This window comes from Choloepus didactylus, chromosome 22 (genome assembly GCF_015220235.1).
Source record: "Choloepus didactylus isolate mChoDid1 chromosome 22, mChoDid1.pri, whole genome shotgun sequence".
NCBI lineage: Eukaryota > Metazoa > Chordata > Mammalia > Pilosa > Megalonychidae > Choloepus > Choloepus didactylus.
In genome coordinates, this window is record NC_051328.1 from 6689541 (window position 1) to 6698142 (window position 8602).

General features: G+C 44.3%; 1 long non-coding RNA gene across 1 annotated transcript in view; it reads left to right on the top strand.

Annotated features, from left to right (window-relative positions):
• LOC119518904 overlaps positions 1 to 7623 on the top strand; it is a 74430-nt gene extending 66807 nt beyond the window's left edge. Inside the window, exon 5 of the long non-coding RNA XR_005213869.1 lies at positions 7499 to 7623. This is a non-coding gene — a long non-coding RNA (uncharacterized LOC119518904). The remainder of the gene's footprint in view (positions 1 to 7498) is intronic.
• The last annotated feature ends 979 nt before the right edge of the window (positions 7624 to 8602 follow it).

The window sequence follows — 8602 nt, forward strand, 5'->3', positions numbered from 1 at the left end:
GTCTACATGGATGGCTCCTTCTGCAGGCTCTGAGGGAGAATCTGTTCCATGGCTATCTCCCAGCTTCTGCTGGCTGCCAGCACTCCTTGGTGTTCCTTGTCTTGTAGAATCATCGCTACAATCTCTGCCTCTGACTCCTTTTTGCCTTCTTCTGTGTATGTCTGTGTCTTCCTGTGGGCTTCTTATAAGGACACCAGTCATTGGATTTAGGGCCCATCCTAATCCAGCATGACCTCACCTTAACGAAATACATCTGCAAAGACCCTATTTTCCAAATAAGGTTACAGTCTGAGGTTCTGGATGGATGTGAATCTGGGGGCAGGAGGCACTATTCACCCCAGGATGGTTAGTATGTGTCTAGTTATAAATGACAGAAACCCCAACTCCAGATGACATAAACAATACAAGGAGTTTATTCACTCATGTAATTGGAAAATATTGAGTAGCTTTCAGGTAAAGCTTGATCCTGCCGTTCTGATGTCACTGAAGACCCAGTTTCTTCCTTATGGCTGTGAGATGAGTTTCAGTGGTCCTTGAGGCCTCAGGCTACATCATTCATATTGTGAGGAAGAGAGAGTGTCTCACTTCTGGGATTTCCAGAAAATGTTCTACGATTGGCTAAAGGCATATGTCCAACATTAAGCCAATTTCTACAGCTAGGGGAAGGGAATATACTGAATGAAGGTTCAAAAGCTTCATTCCTGGAAGCAGGGATGGAATTGGCTTCTTTAAAACAAATGGCTTCCCAAGTGAAAATCAGGAAGGGGATAGTAGAAAAAAATACAAGTGCTGCAACCAAGAAATGCACAAGAGTGGCTCAGTCATGAAGTTGATCTGGGAAGTTCCCCTTGGTGTAAGGAAGGGAAACATACATGCACGCGCGCGCGCACACACACACACACAAACATAACACTTTAGCTATGGCACCAATGGCAAAATAGACACAACAGGGGTCTGTAAATTGGCTTCTGCCTGGGGCAACATTTTGTTCCTGGGAAAGGTTTACTGAGTTGACAGTTTGCAACCTCTCTCTGCCAGCACTGGGACAGGTCCATGGTTGGACTGAGAAGAGATGCTTGCACGTGACTCTGGAATGTACAAGGTTGGAAGGGAGCTGAGCTCCAGAGCCAAGAGCTGGCGCTTACCCAGCCACTCCTGAGCCAATTCCCCATTGTCTCCCCAGCAGGCGTGGCAGCCTAAGTGTCTCTCCCATTACATTTCCTTGTAATCTGGACGTTAATCCAAGCTCAGCAAATGTGATGCTAACCCACACAATGGACCTATAACAAACCTCAGGCCTCCTTGTCGTCACAGGTTACAGTGCACAATCCCATGTAAGAACTTGTTTACTTACATGCAATACACAGGTTTTACTTGGTTCAATGTACTGTGTTACAACAACCTAGCAATTTGCATGCTCTTCCTGATTATCTGGTAATTAAACCCAGTAAGTACAAACATACTGTAATTATCATGTAACCAACCATCTGGACAGAGAGATGCAAATAAGCATGTATTTACACTATAGCAGTATGATAATCATGACGTAATGGAATGATCAGCCATGAGCAAGAAGAAAGATTTGCAAGAGTCACAGTCATGCCTTAACATGGTCCTAGCACTCATTTTCCAGAAACAGTGAGACATGCAAGGCAACTTGGCTGCTGAATTCATTCTGGGTGGAGGCACTGAAGGCATAGTTAAAGCCCAACCAAGAAGGACCTGTTGCCTGGGCAGGAAGTAGATGTGCCCACTCATTTATTTGGATCCAACACTAAGCATTTGTTTATTTGAACTGCTCTTCCGTTTGCACCGAGTCATCAGTGCCTGACAGTCAATGGTAATGTGTTTGAGACTGGTCAGTATGTTTTGTTTCACACATCTTAGATTCTTGGAGGAACTAGGGTGCACAACCACAGGAAAAGAAATTAATATACATGATGTTGGTACTGTTGTAAAATTGTTTGTAAAATGCATTTACCCTTGCAGATAGAATCACACATAACATCCCAACCAGAGACTATGCTTAAATTGCCTCTCTGCAATTTAGCTCTGACGCATTCATATGAGTACAAGAACGAAAAGAGTCTATGGCATATAGGAGAGTGGACGATAGAAACAAAAAATAACTGTAACTGCAATAAGAATGTAGTGGGGCCACATCATGTGGGCTTTTAAGTTATGACACTTTGTACCAAATCTAGGAGGCTATTAAGGTGTGGTGATCATTTCATGGATCAGTGAGAGGAAAAAATATCAAGTAAATATGGTGCAGTGTTTTCTTGTCATTAGTATTGTTAAATCACATTTATTAGAAGAGCTCTCACATCGTATTTAGGCATGGATGACGATACTATATCCCTCTTGGGCAAAGCTAAAGCTAAAGAAAATTGGTAAGACACCACTAAAGCATCTTCAGATAAAACATCCAACTCTTCTAAATTGCTTTTTGACTCAGAATTTTTAAAGTCTGCCTGTCTTCAACCTCTGAACTCATGGGTGATTCAGCATTTCCTAAAAGGATGCTTGGCTGTTGCCTCTGGCTTTTTCTTCCCAGGCAATTATATCCATCCAGAAAATTACACAGCTGTACTCCTGGCTTCAGCACTTGTGATGGTTCTGAAATAGTATTTGGTATTCTCATCGAGTACGATTTTGAAAGTTTTTTTCCTCTGCAAATATATACATGAATATTATGTGAATATTTGTATGGATATAAGGAATCCAGTAAAACAAAATATTCAGTCTTCTTTTTTTTTTTTTTTTTTTTTTTGCACAATGACTCAAATTAAGATTCCTTTGATCTGAGTCAGGCCCCCCAAAAAAAGCCTTGATTATAATGGATTATAAACTAATGAAACACTATGGATTATATATAATTTTCATATTAATTATCATCTATTATTCTCATCATTTCACTTAGTCCCATTCTTTAAGATCTTGCTCATAGCCAATTATTGGACCTAATATCAAAATTTCTATTAAATTTTTGTACAGACAAGGATCTTGACCAAGTCTGACTATACTTCTCCTCCTTACCGTGAATGACTGAGATCTGGCTTTCCTTCCCTTCTTGCTCACTTAAACCAGGCAAGCACACCCCAAAGGATTCCCAAGAATGTTCAAAAATAATTAGTAAAAGTAAAGGGTGAAGATCACACTTACCAAATTCGTTAGGACTCTGGTTAAAAATTTTAAAAGATTAAGCAACAACAGCAAAGGCTATAGGATGTAGTGAGCATGGGTTGGCAGCTTTCTCAGCGTCCCTTCCCCGCCTCCTACCTCCACCCCAAATGCCCTGGTTCTCCTTTGTGAATTCATTCTTCTCCCATCTTCAGTCAGATAGAATGTGCCTAGGGAGAGTTCTGATTGGTTCAATCTAGACACAGTGATTGGTTCAGAGATGGGCATGTGGCCTTGTTTGGGCCAATGAGACTAAATCGTGTGACTTGGGTGCGGCCAACTGGAAGAAATTCCCTCTTCCTTTCCAAAGCCTTATTTACAGCATGAGGGATGAAACCTACAGTGGCATTTTTGGTGCCACCATGGAAAAGCATAGAGCTGCTCAGGACCCTGTGGTTCCAGAGAATGAATCCCACACGACAAAAGGCTGAAGAGGGAGACAGAAAGAAGCTGGGTTCTTGGTTATGTTACTTCAGCCACCAAATCAAGCCTCATATAAAACCAGAACTAAGGCCAGACTTCCCAGCAACATATGTGATATTCAATAACATCTTTATTAGATGAAATCACTTGATCTAAGTTTTCTTTCACTTACAGCAAAAACAAAATAAACAAGTAAAAAGATTAACACCCCAAACCTTAACTCGCTACAGGCTTATAGCATGGACTCCAAGGACAGGCGTGGAGTGGGGGCCCAGGAAGGTACTGGAAACAGAAACTGAAGAGCTCCAGAACCCTCTGGTTGCTGTCTCTGCAGTTTTCTGTGTGTGCAAGCTTCATTTCTTTCCCTTCTCACTCATGCTCCCCACCGGCATTCTCTGGTCCACATGTGGGGACTCTGTAACTGCGCCTTAGTGGCCTTTCCAAATTCCCGGGAGGGAGATGCTAATTGGACCAGCTTAGGTCAGGGGTCAGTCAACCTCTGATCCGAACAGCTCTGGCCAGAATGTTGGGACCACGAAACACAAAGATGGCGTCCAGTCAACCCCAGGAGTGGGGAGGCAGTTCTGAGGGGAGGCGAAGGATGTGTGAGGAGACGTTCAGGCACCCCGCTAAGGGTCTGTCGTAGTGGCCCCTGGGAGGTCCCATCATATCTTGGAGTGACAGATTCTTCTCTGTAAAATGGGAACACTAAACCAAAGTCAGAGGGTTGTTTCGAGTGTAAAGTGAGAGAATTACTGGAAGCAGCTGCTTTTGAGGGGTGCTAGGGATGGTTTTACCAGTTCCTTTGTCTTCCTGGCAGTGCTGAACACCCCAAGGGAGTTATAATAATTACACAACTTCTTATTTGGCCTCGCACTACCTTAACTCTGAGAAATTCTCATCAGCATTATTCCTAAAAATTCAACTTTTGATGGACTCTTACCATATATAGCATTTCATTTTCAGGAATGTGAAAGATCATCTTGTGAGATAAGGGGTCACTGCTCCCATTTTACAGATGGAAAAACTGTAAATGGCTTATCTTAGATCAGTGGTTCTCAAAAATGTGAGCCTCCCCCGGGAATGTTAGAAATGCCAGTTCTCAGGCTTCACGCCCAGGTCCTTCATGCTCTGGTGCAGGGCACGGGCAAGGAAATGGGCTGGTACCTCACCTGCCCTGTCAATCAGCCGCTGGAAGTCCCCTCCCACCCACAGGTAGTCTCTGCTTCTGCAAAGCCTGACTTTCACTGTCCATGAGCTTCCTGGCTGCACGTCATGGAGTAGCAGGGACACAGAGACAGCCTGTGGGAAACTCAGGAAGAGAACCACAGTGAGGAAAAGAGAGGGATGCTGAGAAGCAGTGCCATGCTCTAGAGACAGTAGGTGGGGAGGTAGGGGGATTGGACGGGGTGGGGAGTTAGTAGGGAAGTGGGGAAGGTGGTGAGACATGAAGCAAGAAAAGCTGACAGACAGGCGTACCCCAAGGTGGGGCAGACCTCTGAAAAATAAGGATGATAATGATAATAATAAGTAACATGGGCTGAGTGCTTATAACAAGCAAGTTAAGGACTTTACGTTTAATCATCCTCACTGTCCTATAAAGTAGCATACGACTATTATCCCCATTCTACAGATGAGGAAACTGAGGCTTAGAGAGATTAAGGAACTTGATAAAGGGGTGCAATTTGTAGAACACAGAGACAGGGTTTGAATCCAGGGTTCTTAGCACTAAAGGGTGACGACTGTTGGTCAACGACAGGGGTGCAGCCTATAGTTGATGGTCTCTGATCTCACCTGCAATTCTACTAGAAGGAAGCGAGATACTGTCTGTCCCACCCTCCCCACTCCACGGACAAAAACCTAATCTCTTGAGAATCTGTCAGCCTGTACTTTCCTTTCAACCTAAGCCTGGCCTCAGATTCCTTCCCGACACAGGTATTTTTGGCAGCTGTTTCCAACTGACCAGAATTGGCTGGTGAGTTGATGGTAAATCGTCTCCCCCCACCACCCCACCCTGCTCTGTCCTCAGGGGTCCTCATGGATTCCAATGGCAGGAGCCAGAGGTGCTTTCTAGGGATTCAAAGTAGCAGGCAGGCTGGGCTGGTACAGCTATTGGAGACAGGGCCCATTGCAGGCCAAGATTTCAGGACAGAAAAAGGAGCAATTAGAAAGGGGAAAAAGGACAGAAACAAAATCCACAAGAAGCAAGAGTGCAGGGAAGAAGTGACAACCAGCTCTGTTCCTGGAGAAAACTACAGGTGTGACAGCAGAAGCTTCCCAAACAAAAGACAAACACATGTATTTAATAAAGTATGTTGATTGCCATTCTCCCCCCAACCAAACACCTATAATACATGGATCCAAAGTAATGTGATCAAAGTAGCTACTCTCTAACAGTCTAGTTTTGTTGATTTAGAATTTATTCCTCTTTGAAAATAATTTGAAGTTACTTACAATAAAATGTACACAGTCTTTAATTGGACATTTAAAAATCATGTTCAACTGTGAGAGCCGGAAGAAGATGGCAAGTGATTTTGCCAAGAATTTTATGCAGTTATGGTTATAATGCTTGGTTCCCTTTTGCTCACTGCTGCGGCCTCGTGGGCTTTCTTAATGTGCGACTCTCCTGCCTTGGGGACTTCACACTTACTTTTCCCTGTGTCTAGAACTTGCTTCCCCCAGCATGGCAGCTGCCTGTGGTTTCTGATCAATAGTCACCTTATCAGTGAGGCCTCCCTGGCTCTAAAATGGCAAACTGCCCCCCTCCCCAATTCCTTATCCCTCTAAACTTGCTTTGTTTTCTCCATAGCACCAATTATTATCTGACCTGTAACTATCATTATTTTTTTATTTTCTGCTTCTCATACAGTAATATGAATTCTGTGGGAGGGGAGGGTTCTCTTTTGTTCATTGCTGTATCCACTAAAGCAGTGCCTGGCACATAGGGGACACTTAATAAATACGTGTGGTATGAATCAGTCAAAGTCTATGATTGTCAACATTTATATGTGAGGTATACACACATAATCTTCCTGAATAAAGATGTCTTTATATAAATATGTACTGAAGATTAGAGATATAAGGGTGCATTGTTTTTATCTTGAGCCATAAAGATACAATGCTATAAAGATAGCTATATTTATATCTATGTTTCCAGTTTAAAGGCCTAACAATGACCAATATTCACAGAAGGCAAGAACAATGGGAAAGCTGTTTACAGTTGTCTTACCAGGCAAACTGTTGGTTTCTGTGAGCTCCTTCTCTTTATAAGTGCTATTAACCCTTAGGGGACCACTTGGCTCTTTCTTGCAATGTCCACAGTTGGCCACCTTTCCTGGATCTGACAGGTGGAGTGCTCAGATTTACAAATGGCCCAAACAGACACTGATTCTGGCAGCCTCACTCCTCTCCCTCAGCTGATAAAGGATGATCCAGACTGCATAGACCCAGTCTTGTTTTGTCAGAATTCCCCATAGATCTGCTTCTGTCCCTGTCCCTACAACCCTAGGCTCATGTATGTCTCCTTCAGCTCATGAGAACACAAGCCCTCCAGAAGAACCCAGGGGAGTCTTACTGAAATGTTCATCCAGGCAGAAATGTGTCTTTCCCCAAAGCAGGGCTGGCTCTGTCTGCAGCCCCAAGCCCTTTGTTTCTCCCCATCCACTGCCAGAGAAGCTGCCAGGGTGCCCTCCCTCACCTCCCAGCTCCCAGCCTCTTGCTCCCTCCTTGGCCACTGGCCAAGTCCAGAAAAGGACCAAGGGTGGTTCTGTAGCTTAGGGGCTGTCCTCCACTGGTGAGAAGCTTGGGGTATATTTGGGGGGGAGGGTGTCATTCTATTTCCAAATCCCACAAGAACCTTGTGTAGGAGGAAAGTTTCTTTTTCCTCCCTTAGGAAGCCACTTCCGGAGGCGGAGAGCTCCAGGAGAAAAGGAAAAGCAGATGTCAGCCCATGACACAGAATAATCGATTTGCTCAGTGCTTGTATTTTCCTACCAATTTTGTATTTTTCAAAAAGGACAATAAAACAATTGTACTCTCAGCTAATTAATGACAAGCTGGTAAAAGCATCTCCTCATTGTTCCATTTATTTCTTCATTTCTCCCAGTTAACAGCCCTGTCTCTGAAATGAATCAATGTCGTTTACACAATGCTGTCACCCCATTGTTCCTTTATCATCCTCCATTTTCATAAATCGGGGTGTTAATCCCTTAATGGCTTTTCTCAGTGCTTATAAAAAAAAAGAAAAAAGAAAGGAAAAAAAAAAAAGGAAGGAAAGAAAAAGCCCAGCCCCTGCTTGCTTCTTAATCCGACAGGAGACAATGTGTGTTTACACAGGCGGCTCTGCACTGTGTTTACTCAAAAAAACAAGCAGGTCCGGATGGAGATGTGGCTTCTACTGTTTGTTGGCTTAACAGAAGGCCTCCCGGGGACCTGCCCCTTCCCCAGGTAGTGTCCGCCCATCCCCACCTCCCTGCTGGACCTTTCGATGAAGTCTCTGATCTTTCCCGTGAAGGCCCAGGAGGGTCTTGCTGTCGAGGTTGGGGAGAGGAAGGGAGAAGATGGGGTAGGGGCTTTGGTCCTTCCTGGGCCATCTAATCCACAGCCCTACTCGCTCACCTCCCACCAGGGCAGTGGGTCTTAAAATGGGGACCCTGCACAGCAGCGTCAGCATCACCTGAGAAATGATTAGAGCTGCCAATTATCGGACCCATCCCAGACCTATTGAATCAGAAACCCAGTGTGGGGGGCCCAGGCCTCACCCTCTTGGTGATTTCTGATGCACCCTTCAATTGAGAACCTTGGTATAAAGACATCTAATTCTAAGTTTCAAGAGTAAAAAAATGAAAACAAAGCTCATCACATTTAACAAATGTTGGCTCTCTCCGGGTTCCTCTGTGGCTGAACCCTGAGCGTTGAATTCTGCGGAGCTGGTGCCTGCTTCCAAGAACTTCCCAGTCTACCAAATGGCCTCCCCGGGCCTCTCTGACCCTGGCCT